At 38.5% G+C, this 15457-nt stretch overlaps 1 long non-coding RNA gene across 1 annotated transcript in view; it reads left to right on the top strand.

Annotated features, from left to right (window-relative positions):
• Positions 1-11405, top strand: part of LOC134756905 (uncharacterized) — a 145492-nt gene extending 134087 nt beyond the window's left edge. The window contains exons 2-3 of the long non-coding RNA XR_010130345.1: positions 6563-6657; positions 9323-11405. This is a non-coding gene — a long non-coding RNA (uncharacterized lncRNA). The remainder of the gene's footprint in view (positions 1-6562; positions 6658-9322) is intronic.
• The last annotated feature ends 4052 nt before the right edge of the window (positions 11406-15457 follow it).

The raw sequence follows: 15457 nt of genomic DNA, 5'->3' as shown, positions 1-15457 counted from the left end.
TTTTAAATGTTCCTGGGATTTTATTATTAGGATTCATGCTTGCAGTTATTCATACAAATATAGTATATATGATCATGCAGGAAATCAGAATATGCCACCCCAAAATATGCCTCTTTGCCATAAGAATTATTTTGAGCTGATTATTTTTAGAAATAGCTAACACATAAGAAGCCCTGAAAAGAGAGTAGAAATTACCCTTTTGTAAGAGCAATTTACATTTATAAAGGAAATCTGCATTTGTAAGGATGTCTCTCTTTCTGTATCAGCAGAAGGATGACTAAATCACCAGAAAATCTTATCAATGGAAAAGTAACCAATTTAAATCTGCATAACAAACCTTACTCTTGTTTTACTCTACTTCTGGTTACCTCCCTAACCAGCCTTCCCTTACCCTCGTTTCTTTGTTTCCTCTGAGGATGGTATTTAAGTCTCAATTCTAAGCCACCTCTTTGAGATTTACTCACTTCTTTGGGTATGTCCCATGTACAGTCATACACTACATAACAACCTTTTAGTAAACAACGAACCATGTATATGACAGTGGTCCTACCTTTGCTGAAAAATTTCCATCGCCTACTGATGTCATAACCATCATAACATCACAGTGCAACACATTGCTCATGAGGACTAAACTCAGAGTTTTATCTTGCCCAAATTCCTATCTAAGGGGTCTGGGGAGTCATGCCCTACAAATCATAAATTCTCATCAAATGAGTTTTATTTAACCCTATATATCGTGACTTACTTTTCCAACCCAACTCTGGCATAACATTACAAGACAAGGAAGAAAATCAAAATATTTTACCCCAACCATGTTTCTTTGCCATATCTTGAAATGGCTTTGCAAAGCTGTCCTTTGTAGGGGGAAAATTTGCACCTGTAAAGAATCTCTAGTAACATAGCTAGATCTTTTTATTCCAGGCCCTCCCAATCCTAAAAAGATTAACTAAAAGTCTAGCACCTTTTAAAGATCTAAACAGGAAACATTTGTCATCTATTGTCTCTAAGGACAGCCACTATAAGACTTCAAAAGAACCCTGGTCTCCACAATCTTTTCTCTTAACCTGAACATTTCCTTTCTATCAAACCCCGGTCTTTAGATAAACTCAACCAATTCTCAACTAGAAAATGTTTAAATTTACCTATAGCCTGGAAGCCCGTGTTTTGAGTTGTCCCACCTTTCTAAACCAAACCAATGTATTTCTTAAATGTATTTGATTGATGTCTCATGCCTCCCTAAAATGTGTAAAACCAAGCTGCGCCCCAAACACACTGGGCACATGTTCTCAAGACTTCCTGAGGGCTGTGGCATGAGCCATGGTCATTCATATTTGGCTCAGAATAAATCCTTTCAAATATTTTACAGAGTTGGACTCTTTTCCTTGACACTCACATACTTGTGGTGATGCTGGTGTAAAGAAACCTCCTGCATTGTCAGTCATATAAAATTACAGCACATACAATTTGGTATGATACATAATACTTGATAATAAATGTATTACTGGTCTGTGTATTTACTATACTATACTGTTTATCATTATTTTAGAGTGTACTCTTTCTACTTATCATAAACATAAGTTCATTGTAAAACAGTCTCAGGCAGTTCTTCAGGAGGTATTCCAGAAGAAGCCATTCAGAGGAGATAGCTCCATGCATGTTATTGCCCCTGAAGACCTTCCAGTGGGACAAGACACAAAAAGACAGTGATATAACCCTGACTCTCTGTAGCCCTAGGCTAATGTGTGTGTTTGTGTCTTAGTTTTTGACAAAAATGTTTAAAAATTAAAAAGTAAAATAAAAAATTTAAAAGTAGAAAAAAGTTCATAGAATAAGGACATAAAGAAAATAATTTTGGCTGGGTGCAGTGACACACCTGTAATCCCAGCACTTTGGGAGGCCAAGGTGGGTGGATCACTTGAGGTCAGGAGTTCGAGACCTGCCTGGCCAATGTGGTGAAACTCGGTCTCTACTAGAAATACAAAAATTAGCTAGGTGTGGTGGTGCATGCTTGTAATCCCAGTTATTTGGGAGGCTGAGGCAGGAGAATCGCTTGAACCCAGAAGGTGGAGGTTGCAGTGAGCCGAGATCACACCATTGCACTCCAGCTTGGACGACAAGAGTGAAACTCCATCCAAAAAAATTTATATATTTTTGCACAGCTGTACAAAGTGTTTATGTTTTAAGCTAAGAATTATTACAAAAGAGTCAAAAAGTTAAAATTGGAAAGTTTGTAAAGTAAAAAAGTTATGGTAAGTAAGGTTAATTCATTATTAAAGAAAGAAACATATTTTAATGAACTTAGTGTAGCCTAAGTATGCAGTGTTTATGAAGCTTACTGTATAGTAGTGTACATTACTGTGCAAAACTGTTCAGTAATGTCCTAGGTCTTAACATTCACTCAGCATTCACTCCATGACTTACCCGAGGGAAACTTCCAGTCCTGCAATCTCCATTCATGGTAAATGCCCTGTATAGGTGTGCCCTTTTTACCTTTTATACAGTACTTTTACTGTGCATTTTTTTTTTTTTTTTTTTTTTTTTTGGAGACCGATTCTCACTCTGTCACCTGGGCTGGAGTGCAGTGGCACAATCCCGGCTCACTGCAACCTCTGCCTCCTGGGTTCAAGAATTATCCTGCCTCAGCCTCCTGAGTAGCTGAGATTACAGGCACACACCATCACGCCCAGCTAATTTTTTGTATATTTAGTAGAAACGAGATTTCACCACGTTAGCCAGGCTAATGTCAAACTCTTGACCTCTGGTGATCTACCCACCTCGGCCTCCCAGAGTACTGGGATTACAGGCATGAGTCACCAAGCCCTGCCTACTGTGCTTTTTTTATGTTTAGATATATTTTGATACATAAATACCTACCATTGTGTTATAATGTCTACAGTATTCAGTAAAGTAACATGCTATACAGTGTTGTAGCCCAAGAGCAATAGGCTATACCATGTAGCCTGCGTGTATAGTAGGCTCTACCATCTAAGTGTGTGTAAGTATACTCTATGATGTATGCAGAGCAATCAAATCAACTAATGACACATTTCTCAGACAATATCCCTGTCATTAAGTGATATATGACTTTATATATAAAATATATATGTTAAAAAACTTCTGCTTGTTTTTCTCCTGTTAATCTGTCTTTTGTTACAGGGGTCTCCAGCTGAGAACTCAGAAAGAATAAGAGAAAATTATTTTTCCTTTCCTATAATCATATATTAAGTACAATATGTATCATGCATATTAACAATAATGACTTACTGATGGTTCGTGGTTAGTACATTGTTTAATAATGGCATCTAGATATTTTCTGTCGTGTATATGGAGATCCAGTAATTTCTATATTTTTGGAAGCATTTTTCCTTTAGAAGTGTGCTGTTCTGGATATATAGCCCTGGAATATTATTTTCATGATTATTGATCATTTTACAGACCCTTTCTTATTAAAACAACTATAAATATTCAATAAAAAAATCTAAATCCAATGACAAGATTTCTTCAGGAAGTAACAAGTGAAATAAAAATGAGCCAGTATTATGGCTCATTTTATGTTATTTTATCCAGCTGTCATGTTAATACATTTCTGTTGACACAGTAAACCTATGGCTGCTGTTTCAATGGCTAAAAGCCTATTTATATGCACCCTATCAATGTTTTATGAATAGATTTCCCATCATATCTTGACTTAGAGCAAGATGTGTTACTTTCCTGAAGGATATCTTCCGTGATCACAGTCTCTTGATGACTTTTAAAATAAGGACTTTAGGCCAGGCGCAGTGGCTCACGCCTATAATCCCAGCACTTCGGGAGGCAGAGGTGGGTGGATCATGATGAGGTCAGGAGTTAAAGACCAGCCTGACCAAGATGGTGAAACCCCGTCTCTACTAAAAATACAAAAAATTAGCCGGGCGTGGTGGCGGGCACCTGTAGTCCCAGCCACTCAAGAGGCCGAGGCACGAGAATCGCTTGAACCTGGGAGTCAGAGGTTGCAGTGAGCTGAGATCGCGCCACTGCACTCCAACCTGGGCGACAGTGCCTCCTGAGTAGCTGGGATTACAGGCACAGGCCACCAAGCCCAGCTAATTTTTTGTATATTTAGTAGAGACGGACTATTCTATTTCACTTGTTACTTCCCGAAGAAATCTTGTCATTGCATTTAGATTTTTGTATTGAATATTTATAGTTGTTTTAATAAGAAAGGGTCTGTAAAATAATCAATAATTCTGAAAAATAATATTCCAGGGTTATGTATCCAGATTTATTCTCAACCAAGGAGGCAGAGGTTGCAGTGAGCCGGGATCATGCCACTGCACTCCAGCCTGGGCGACAGAGTGAGACTCGGTCTCCAAAAAAAAAAAAAAAAAAAAAAGAAGAAGAAAAATAAAAGCACAGTAAAAATACTGTATAAAAGATAAAAATGGCACACATATATAGGGCATTTACCATGAATGGAGATTGCAGGACTGGAAGTTTCTCTCGGGTAAGTCATTGAGTGAATGCTGAGTGAATGTTAAGACCTAGGACATTACTGTACAATTTTGTACAGTATTGGACATTACTGTATAGTAAGCTCCATAAACACTTATTTATTCAAAAAAAACAAAAATAAAGATGTAAAAAATAAGGGCTTTAAAGACTCCTATTATAAAATGGGGTTATTTTCTGAAATGTGTATTGATCATTTATATATAATTTTTCTATGCAAATGTTTCACATAAACATTTGCTAAGGTCTCATAATATCCCTAAGAAATAATAGCAATTTATTTGATAAATATTTTTTGACAAGCTACTCTGTTCCAGAACCAGACAATACAATAGTAAACAAGATTGACGTGGTCCCTGATCTCCTGGAGCTTACTATCTAATGAGAAAGATATTGTTAAAAAATAAGCTTAGTTGCATTCAAATTTTAAAGAGTTTATTTGAGCATTCAGTGATTCATAAATCGGGCAGCACTGGACTGCAAATAGTTTGGCACTCCACTGGAGAAGTGAGAAAGGAAACTTATGAAGTGTTGGCACAAGCAAGACAAACAATTATATAATTGGTTGGAATGGCAAGTTCCTAGTTAGAGATTAGTTGATAGTTTCTCAATGGCTAGAGGATTGATTTGCTTTGGTAGGAACTTAAAGCGCTAGAGCCATGCCAATCTAATAGCCCCCCAGTTACAATTATTTTTAACAGCATTCATTAAAAAATAGAATAGTTACGCAAAATTTATTCTTAATTGTGACAAATATTACAAAGCAAAAGCAATTTGTATTTATTACATTCATTCATTTATCAAATGTATATGTCAGGGAATATCCAGGGTGAAAAAAAAAAAACCATGAATATTACAGTTCTTCTATCAATAGCCTAACTTGTTATCTCTAGGAAGATAGATAAATAAAAACACAGTTAAAGATGATGAGGATAAAATAGAGACCAATAGATAGTAACACAGCATTCTAGAGGAGAGGCTAAGATTCTACCTGGGCAAGCATAAATGAAAGCTTCTCAGAGGAGTTTACATTCTGTATGGTTATGGCAGAATAAACAGAATATGGCTGATAGAAAAGTTAGAGAAAAGGAATCTAAGTAGAGGATACTTTTAAAAAGGCAGTGGTGTACAAAGAATGATATATTCTTTAAAAAACTTGTTGTTTCAATCACAACATAGGTGGGAACTATTGTATAAAATGCAGAGCTGAAAATAAGTCCTCCTTGTCCTTTTGGAGCTCAAAGCCTAGAAGTTGAAGGAAAAAAAGTACAAATAAGTATATGTTATAAAGTGTTTATTGTATTAGAATCCTATGCCACATCTATAATCTGATTTCAAAATATCAGAAAATTATTACTTTTAAATGTAAGAAATGATCACATAAATATCCATCAAATTAGTGTGGGAAAAGAGCAAGAGGGAATAATGATCTACTTAAATATTTAAAATATAATCTTTAACACCTTTATGATTTAAACAGTTGAGAACTGGTGAATGAATGGACAATTGTAGGCCTATGAATAAAAATAAATGAAGTAATTGAAATGTGGTACTTCAAATCAGTGGGGAAAAGTGTGTTTTAATGACAGATGCTTAGAAAAAAATAATAAATCTGAACCCTTACTTTGAGGGCCCAGTGAGACTCCTCCCCCTTCCTTCTGAATTTCTCTAAGCACTTCTTGCCTCTCAACACCTCCTCACAGTCATTAATAGATTTGACAGGAAGAACTGGGTTGAGCTCCACCTATTACTCTTTTCTTTCTCCTTGGACTTGGCTTGCCTGCAGAAAGCATGCAATTGATCTACTCTCAAATATGCAGTAAACTGGTAGTAACTGCCTTCTCCCTCCAGTAGGCACCTATATTGTCTTGTGCTTCCTGTGACTGGGTGGGTGAGGCTACCTGAAAGATCAACGAGGTCTGGTATTTAGCTTAAGGAAAGAAAAAAAAAATAGACTTCTAGTGTTGTTAGAGTGAATGCTTTCATGCTTTGCTGAGGCTTGACAAAGTACAGAGCGTGTGGGTTTGTGACTCTAGCAGGTGTTGCTGGTGTATATCATGCTGTATGTTTCCAGGTATACCGATGGCTGCAGCCTGAGCCAGTGACTTTAAGCCTTGGATATCAAGCAGGCAAACTAGGCAAGATTTTGACCTTGCGGCATTACTGCAGGTATGGCAGGTTTGCCCAGAGGTGAGTGGCTGCTTTTATATAGGAAGGATTGTGGGCAAGTGGCCTTAACTAAAAAGCATGCAGGGCTCACAGACCCTAAGCTGCTGCAGCTTATCCTCTTGTCCCCAAAGGGGCAGTCTGCTCTGACTATTGCTGGAGAGGCTGACATAGAATTCAATTTATTTTCATGCACTGGGAGGCAGCATCATAGTTGCTACTTTTAATTGCAAAGAAGCTGGTGTCCCTGTGAACTAGTGAATTTCTGATTTGAAATTGTTGGTATTAGCCCTAAAGAGTGTTAGAAAACTGCTCCAAATCCCATCCTACACCCATAGTCCCGTGGAGGGACAAATCTCGGATTCATGTGGCTGGTTCAGACGCTCCAGTATGATGCCCCTGGCGTGTGGTCTCCAACTGGTCTGGATTAGTTAATAACGCAAGCTCTGACCACGGCTTTAGGGTTACCGAATCCAATGTGTATGGAATCTTGCGGGCACATGGCAGAGGTATTGATTCTTTTCAGGCCCTCAGGGACACAGCTTCAGAAGCATCCATAGCAGCAACAATTGGCTGGCACAGTGGCTCACATCCGTAATCCCAGCAGTTAGGGAGGCTAAGGCCAGTGGGTTGCTTGAGCCCAGGAGTTTGATACCAGCGTGGGCAACATAGTGAAACCCTGTCTCTACAAAAAAAAAAAAAAAAAAAGAAAGAAAGAAATTAAAAATATTAGCCAGGTGTCGTGGCATGTGCCTACTCGGGAAGCTGAGGTTAAAGGATTGCTCGAGCGCAGGAGTTTGAGGCTGCAGTGATCTATGACTGCAGCACAAACAAACGAACAAATAAATAAATTTTTAAAAATAGCGTCAACAACTTAAGAATCTGAGGAAAGGATTTCTCCATTTAAACAAATGTAGGGATGAAGAGAAAACCTTCCTAGGAGATAGATTTCGGGAGATAGGTCCAAACAGGTGCATGCAAAAAGCAGTGACAATAGCCATGATGGAAAAAGTCTGCCAAAGCCTGCATTTGAGGGTGTGTGGATAGATCCTACACCCACAATCAATTCAGTGTGAGGATACCAGAAACTCAGTGTTCAAAAGCAAAATGGAAATTAAGAGATTTTACACAGAGAAATATATTTTATTTCCCTAGAGATGAGAATTTCGTAATGTCAAAATTAACCTCTCGTAGAGGGATTTCTCTCCAGTAAGTTTTATTCCACCGGCCATTGATTCTGGCAAACTGCATAGAATCAGCCTAAAATCAAGATTTGTTTTTATCTATCCCCTTCACCTTTATGCCACTGTGCTCCTGCTGCTGTTGTGGCCAACATTAAGTACAAGCAGGTGTCTAGGATCACAGTGCTGCCTGAGTTAACTCGTTAGGGGCTAGAGAGTCACTCATTTTAAGTCTTGGAAAGGGGAGCACAGCTATAAAATCTTTCATGTCCTTCTTAAATCTTTCAGCTTCCTTAGCATAATGTCAGTGACTAAACAGTTAATTCTGAGACTCTGGAATAATCCCTCATTCCATTAAAATAATCCCCCATTCTCTTAAGAGACAGTCTAGAATGCAGCAGTTGAAGAAACCCCAAATCCACCCAACATGGATTTTCTAGCTGAGAGGGGGCAGAATTAAATGTTTCAGAGGACAGATGGAAGACCTTTATTTCCTTGAACATTTTATTCATAAGACAAGATAATTTGATATCAGATTTGAATTCATTTTAGACTTTAATTTTGGATTTATAAAGAAAGTTAATCCTTAGAATTAATTTCTCCCAGGAAATGTGGTAATATGACAAAGTTTACAGTAAAAATTTTTAGCATCTCAAGAATGTTTTCACTGATTATTAGAAGATCTTAATTTCATTGTTATGCTAACCACATGGGTAGTCATATTTTAGAAGAGAACATAAATCAAAAATAAACATTTGGCTTTGAATTTAGCATTACCTTGGATTCAATTTAATTAATTACAATAGTGAGTCACTTCAGAGTCTTCCTGAGTAAAATGTGTACTGTCTACCAGGAGGATCTAGAGAGGTGCAGTGGTTGGGATAGAAGGAGGGTCTTATGAAGGTAGAAGCCGAACTGCCTGACAGGCTGCGGACCTCTGTCTTTGAGGAACTGATGGCAGAGGCCAGAAAGCCTGCTTCTGCCATCACCTGGCTGCAGTGGGGAGGCGCTGCCCAGGCTGCACGCTTCATGGAGCCAGCGGGAGCCCCGCCCCATCCAAGTTGGAGTGGGAACTTGCTGGGTGCCGCTGCAGTCACCCAAACTGTGGCTGCAGACCCAGGTCTCCTGCTCCAGGGACCAGGCTGGAGCCCTGCCCTCCTCGGAAGGGCTGCAGCTGCCCAAATTGCAGTTGTGGATCCAGCCTCCCTGTGCTCTTGGGAGCCTGGGAAGGTTCCCACTGCTCTGACAGGTTCAGAAGTGCCTGCTCCCGCTGCCTGGCTTATCCCTGCTGTTGGCACCTGCTGGATCTTAGGGCAGAGTCCTGCTGCGCCTGGGGGGTGATGAACAGCAGCAGGAGGCAGACAGATTTCTGGACAGAAGGGGCGGGTCCCTCATGAGGCTCCACCTTCAGGCCAGGGAGGGCCTGAGGCTAGGATCAGGCTGCCAGTCCCATGGACCAAAGTGGGAGCTTGTGGTGCCTTTTGCAGGCCCCCCCATGGCTACTCATGGAGCAATTGGCATCCACTTCCTCCTCTCTGAGGCCCACAAAAGACCCGTGCTCAGCCAGAGCTGAGCAGATAATTGGGTGACCAGCTGCAGAGAGGAGCCCTCTGCTGAGAACTTCAGAGACCTGCAGAGATGATGGGACTACCAGTTCCAGAGAGGAGCTACCATCTCCAGGGCTTCTCTGCTGAGAACTGGACACTCATTGGGGTGATCTGCCCGCGGAGAGGAGCCTTCTCCTGCTCACTCACTCCAGGGCGTCCACTCCTCCTCCTCCACTCACTCCAGGGCTTCCTCTCTGCTGAGACCTGAACGCTCAACAGGACAGCCTGCCTACAGAGAGAAGCTACCCATTGTGTGTCTCTTCTGAGCTGTTTCTAACACTCAGCAAAGCTCCTCTTCACCTTGCTCACCCTCCATTTGTCTGCATATCTCATTCTTCCTGGACACAGGACCAGAACTCAGGCAAAGGTGCCACCGGCCACAGAGGTTTCCGGCCAGAAAAGTGACACCCCAAGGATCCCATAACAGAACTTGCTCATGCCCCTGTTTGACCTATGCTTAATTGTTAAGTCTAATGTATTAAAAGCACAAAGTGTTTATGTTTGTGAGGAGGGTACACTTCATCTCTAATTTTCTAGTTTCCAGGAGGAGGGATTGTCCTTAAACATTAATAACCTCTTGATTCACTTCCTTGATTCCTCCCACCAAGATAGACTGAGTTATCTGCTGTTTTTGGTTTTTGTTTTCTTACTTAGGTAAACTTAAATTTTCCCACATCTTAAACCAAGAGCATTTGTTCTTTTACCCTTACCTGCCCTCCACTAAGATAAGTGATTTGGGTGCTAGTGTCTGCTCTGAAGACCCAAAACTTCCCTCCAACTCTAAAGACTACCCTGCTAATACTACTCTAAAAGTTAGGCTGGGGAGAAGTCAGAGGCTCATTTAGGGCTTAGTAGTGACTAATTATAATATTAATAATTTGCTATTGTCATAATAATGCCATCTAACAAACACTCCAAAATCAGTAGCATACAACAATAGGCATTTAGTCACTTGCTTACAGGTCTGCAGATAGGCTAGTGAAGATATTCCATTCCATGTGTCTCATTTTGCACCCAGACAGGAGGTACAGCAAAATCCTGAAGTATATTTTCTCATAAGGAAAATCGGAAGCTCCCAGATAGGGTAGTGGTAATAGTTGTTCATAAGGATTAGGTTTGGCACACTCTCACTCTCATCTATTGGGCAGAAGTCCACAGGCCAGGGCAATATCTGGGCTTAAGGTAGTATCTGCTTCCATGGAAGTATTAGGTGTGGGTAGGGAATAAATATTTGTCAAACAATAGCATATCCCACCTGGAAATATTAAGATATAAGTCACTATTTCTGATGCAATTAATATGAAAAATAATAATTTGTTGCAAAGCTTGCTTGCTTTTATATTTTCCTAAGCTATGCACAATAAAAAGATCTTCTTTCTTCTTTTATAAATGCCTTAGTTTAAGAAAGCTTAATTTGATTGAAATATGCCAGAAAGAACTAAGATAGTATATATATTACACAATTGGGTGTAGAAGTCATTGCATTACATTTTTATCCTCTGAAATTCTCATAATTCTGCCCTCACTTTCTAGAGATCATTTGTTAATTTATGAAAAGGTAATAATATAAGAAATCAATCACAAATTTATGCTGAATATTTTGCTCCTTCAAAAAGCTTATATATTTGTTATCGATTTGACTCTTACATCAATCCTATAAGTATAGATACAGATATAAATATAGATAGAGAGACTGGAAATTTATATGTTTAAAAATAAAGGAAATCCAAGAAGTTCTGAAAATTTAAATGACCAAAGTCATTCCACTAGGCTTAAACTTAAAGCTTTTGGCTCTAATCCTACACTTTTCTTCTACTCAGCAATCTTTAAGACAACTCAATAGATCCAATAATAACAGGCACAAATTGTATACATATGAAGACTACTTACCATAATATCGTAAAATTGTAAAAATTACTTTGTTATTCATATAAATTTTCAAAGAAATAAAAATATATTCTATATTTCCAGTTGTGTTTTTCATTGAATTTTGCATGTATCATTTTTAGAAAATGTTTTGTGAAGTACTTTTGCTCTGAAAAATATAGAAATTGAACTTTGCATCCCTCTATTGAATCCTTTACTGATCTGTATCTTTACCTTGATTCCTCTTTCTATATCTCTACTCCTCCCCCTCCCCATATGTATACCAGTGTAGTCTATGGTTTTATTTGCTGAGAAGATAGTGGAGTGCCTGGAGTGGTAACTGTCTATTTAAAATATTAATGGATTAAAAGTGGGGACTTTGCAGTTCTAAATTTCTTTTAAAAAGAGACTGTAGAGAAATGAGAGCAGTTTGGCAACAAGTCAGAAAACCCAGGTGGTAAGTGAATCATTTCAGTAAAAATCAGTAAATGGCAATTTTTTTGAAGTGTGGTTTCCTGTAACATAGAAGTCTTGGTGGCAAATATTGTAAGGTGAAGTGGCAGGATGAATGCAAATGAGTGGCGAGTGGCTATGGAAAACAACACTTCTGAAATCATCACCATCTGCTTATGAAATGAGGGACAAATAAGGTGATTCTTTGTTTTGAAAAACAGAATTGTAAGCAGTTTTTTAAAAACTCTGCCCCAACTAATATTCCCCACTGCAGCTTTCCCTAAACCTGGGACTTCTGAAGATCACGGATTTAAGAATGTTTGACATTTAAGCCATTCTTGGACCAAAGCTTTTGTACTAAATCAGTTCTATGTTGAGGATAGAAAAAGTGAAACAAAAGCAAAAAACTAGGAATCCTCTTATTGTTCACCTTCACAAAATAAGTATTTAAGCCAAGAAATGGGATAAATCTTTTTTAAAGGTTGTCATATTTTAAAATTTGAATAACTACATTAATAAGCCTCAGCACAATAGCTTATGACTACCACCACAACAACCCATTAAAACCAAGCAGTGCAAGTTGTAATATGCTATCTTTTAAATTGAGTGGGTTATACTGTATTTTTTAAAACTGATTATGTTTTTATGTAATTTATAATAAAATGTTCTTTAATCCAGTTTTAATACAATTTTCTAAAGTACAACAGCCCTCCCTAACCATGGTGCTTTTCATTACAGATGCATGCCTAAAAGGAATCTGCCCCAAGAGAAATTATGTCTCTTATCTACCTCCATCTAATAAAGAAAACCCTGCACTTACGAAGTAGAAAGTAAATTTCAAAATACCACTAGGTGATTTCTGACATCTCAGCCATTTTCACACAGTAAACGCTGTGCATCCTTATCAATAGGACAGATCAGAGCCTGGAAAATAATGCAAACTAGATTGTAGGAGTCAGATTTATGGAAATTGCATTGTGGGTCAATCATCTCTTCCTGGATCTAGCAAGAAATAGGAGGAAATACTTAGAGCTAAACTGGATTTCCTGGAATGGAATGGAAAAAAAGGAAAAATGTAATAACAAATATGTGTATTACAGTTTACAGAAATAATCTGTACAACAGCATTGTATTTCACCTGGATGGTTGCAATAACTTTCCAACTGGTCCCTCCACTTGTACTCATGACCCCATGCTGTCTATTCTCCATAGAACAACCTTAGTGGTTTCTTTAAAATATGTCGTTGTATGTCACCTCTCTGCTCAAAACCCTTCAGTGATTTCCCATGTCTCTCACGATAATATCCAAAATCCTCACCACAACCTATAAACTGTACTTGGTCTGTCCTCCCACCCCCAGATCAACTTCTTCTCTGATGCCATTTTCATCCTTTGGTCACTCTGCTTCAGATATCCTGGCTTCTTAGATTACACCAAGTAATCTCCCATTTCAGAGTGTTTGTATTTGCTATTCCTTTTGCTTGAACTATTCTTACCTTAGAAAACTGCACGACTTGGTGCATCACTTCATTCGAGTCTCTGCTCAAATGCTAACCTTTCAGGGGCCCGCTCCAACTGCTATTTGTAAAAGGACATACACCACTCCACTGGCCTTCAGAACCAAACCACCATTACTCTTTTTCATTTTATTGTCCTTATCACCAAGTAGCATGGTTTACATTTTCTGTTATCCCTATTTCCCTCCTGGATGTAAACTCTACAATGGCAGCCTAGTTAATAAAAATCAGCAACAGTCACAAGATCTCTTTGTACATAAGAAAAGTGAAGTTTATAAGCATAAATAGCTTACCAATATCACAATTACATAGCACAATCATAATGGAACCCTGGTTTTCAGACTTCAGGCCCTACTCACTTTTCTTCTCTTTAACCCCCAGTTATTGTTCTTGAAAAGGAAAAGCATTAATAAAATGGTGGGACATAGAAAATGTGATTTGGTGATGCTGTAGGAAAGTTCTTTACATCACTACCTCATCTGTGTGATTGAATTTCATTCACAGTCTCCTTTTACCTGGCGTTGAGTTTCCTCTTTTTGTCATCTATTTAAACCCCTTTCAATGCTTCCCCTTTTGTAAAAACTTCTGCAACCTTCCTGTTTATTGCAATCGATTGACTATTATTTTTAGCAGCAGAGCCCTTTCTTTAAGCTAAGCCTGAAGCAGAAAACAAAAAGCAAAACAAACAAAAATGGAACTTCTTTGCAGAAGCAGGTTTGCAGGATTTGTTGTGCATCATCGGATCTTTACCATGACTTAGGTACCACCCAGACTTAGAGGAGGGAGAAAAGAAATAATCCAGGTCTTTCTCTTGAGTTAAAGAGATGTATTAGTCCATTCTCAGACTGCTGTAAAGAAATACCTGAGATTGGGTAATTTATAAAGAAAAGGGGTTTAATTGGCTCATGGTTCCACAGGCAGCACAGGAAGTATAGCTAAGGAGGCCTGGGGAAACTCACAATCATGGTAGAAGGTGAAGGGGAACCAGGCACGTCTTACATGGCCAGAGCAAAAGGAAGAGAGGGTGGGGGGGATGGTGCTAAACACTTTTAAACAACCAGATCTCATGAGAACTCACTCACTCACTATTACAAGAACAGCAAAGGGGAAATCCACCCTCATGATCCAATCACCTCCCACCAGGCCCCTCTTTCAACATTAGGGATTACACTTTGACATGACATTTGGGCAGGGACACAAATCTAAATCATATCAAGGAACAAGATATTCTCTAAGTTTGCAGGTTATCCAGCTTGGCTCATCTGGGTAGGTAATCAGGTTGTGCAGAGGAAATTAACATTTTCCACAGGAGTTCAGAGAGATATGAATATGATCAGTATTTCTCTTAGGAGTCATATTTTTCAATCCAGAAATGTAATATCTGAAAGTTTGCACTAGTATTCTGTTTTTATTTTCCTATTTCTAAAATATACAGCTATAATACAGAGACTGCATAGCCAAAAGATGTAGAATTTCATTGCAATTCTGTATTTGTGATCAAGATCGCTAGCTGTGTAAAGCAGCTTTAATGGTATTTTATCTTGTTTTTCCCTATCTGACCTTTTAAGCTACTTAATCGTGAAACGTGGTTTGTCTGACCCTTGTAACATCACATCCTTTAAACCAATATATTTCCCAATTGCACATGAAACAAACACTAATAGTAATAGATAACCTCTTGAGCTATTTATCCTATAGACATTATTTCTGCTTTACTGGAAAAGACAACTGTACTGAATGGAATATCCCCAGAAGCCATGCATGTCTGTTTTCTTCCTCTAACACTCACCATAAATAATCAGTCTTTTGGTAGATACCTGGTCCAAACCAGGAAAATTAAATTTTCCCTAGGAATTTGAAATCTTAAAAGGAGAGACACTGAGCCTGGATTTAAGTGATAAGATTGCTCAACTCTCTCTAAATTACTGAAGATGTCCAGTGTCTTGTCAATAAATTTTCTCTATCTCCTCCACATCCTCCCGTTTGTTTGCAAAAGTAATGGAGTAGTTGTTGGGAACTAAAATAAATTTCATCTATCTATCTATCTATCTATCTATCTATCTATCTATCTATCTATCTATCATCTATCTTTATCCAATAAAGATATAGTCCAGTCTTCATACTTTGAAATGCTTTATTTTCTTATTGATAGCAGCGTTTAAATTTTACTTAGGATGAA

This window comes from Gorilla gorilla, chromosome 1 (assembly GCF_029281585.2).
Source record: "Gorilla gorilla gorilla isolate KB3781 chromosome 1, NHGRI_mGorGor1-v2.1_pri, whole genome shotgun sequence".
Lineage (NCBI taxonomy): Eukaryota > Metazoa > Chordata > Mammalia > Primates > Hominidae > Gorilla > Gorilla gorilla.
The sequence above is the reverse complement of the archived record's forward strand: the minus strand, read 5'-3'. Positions and strand labels throughout refer to the sequence as shown.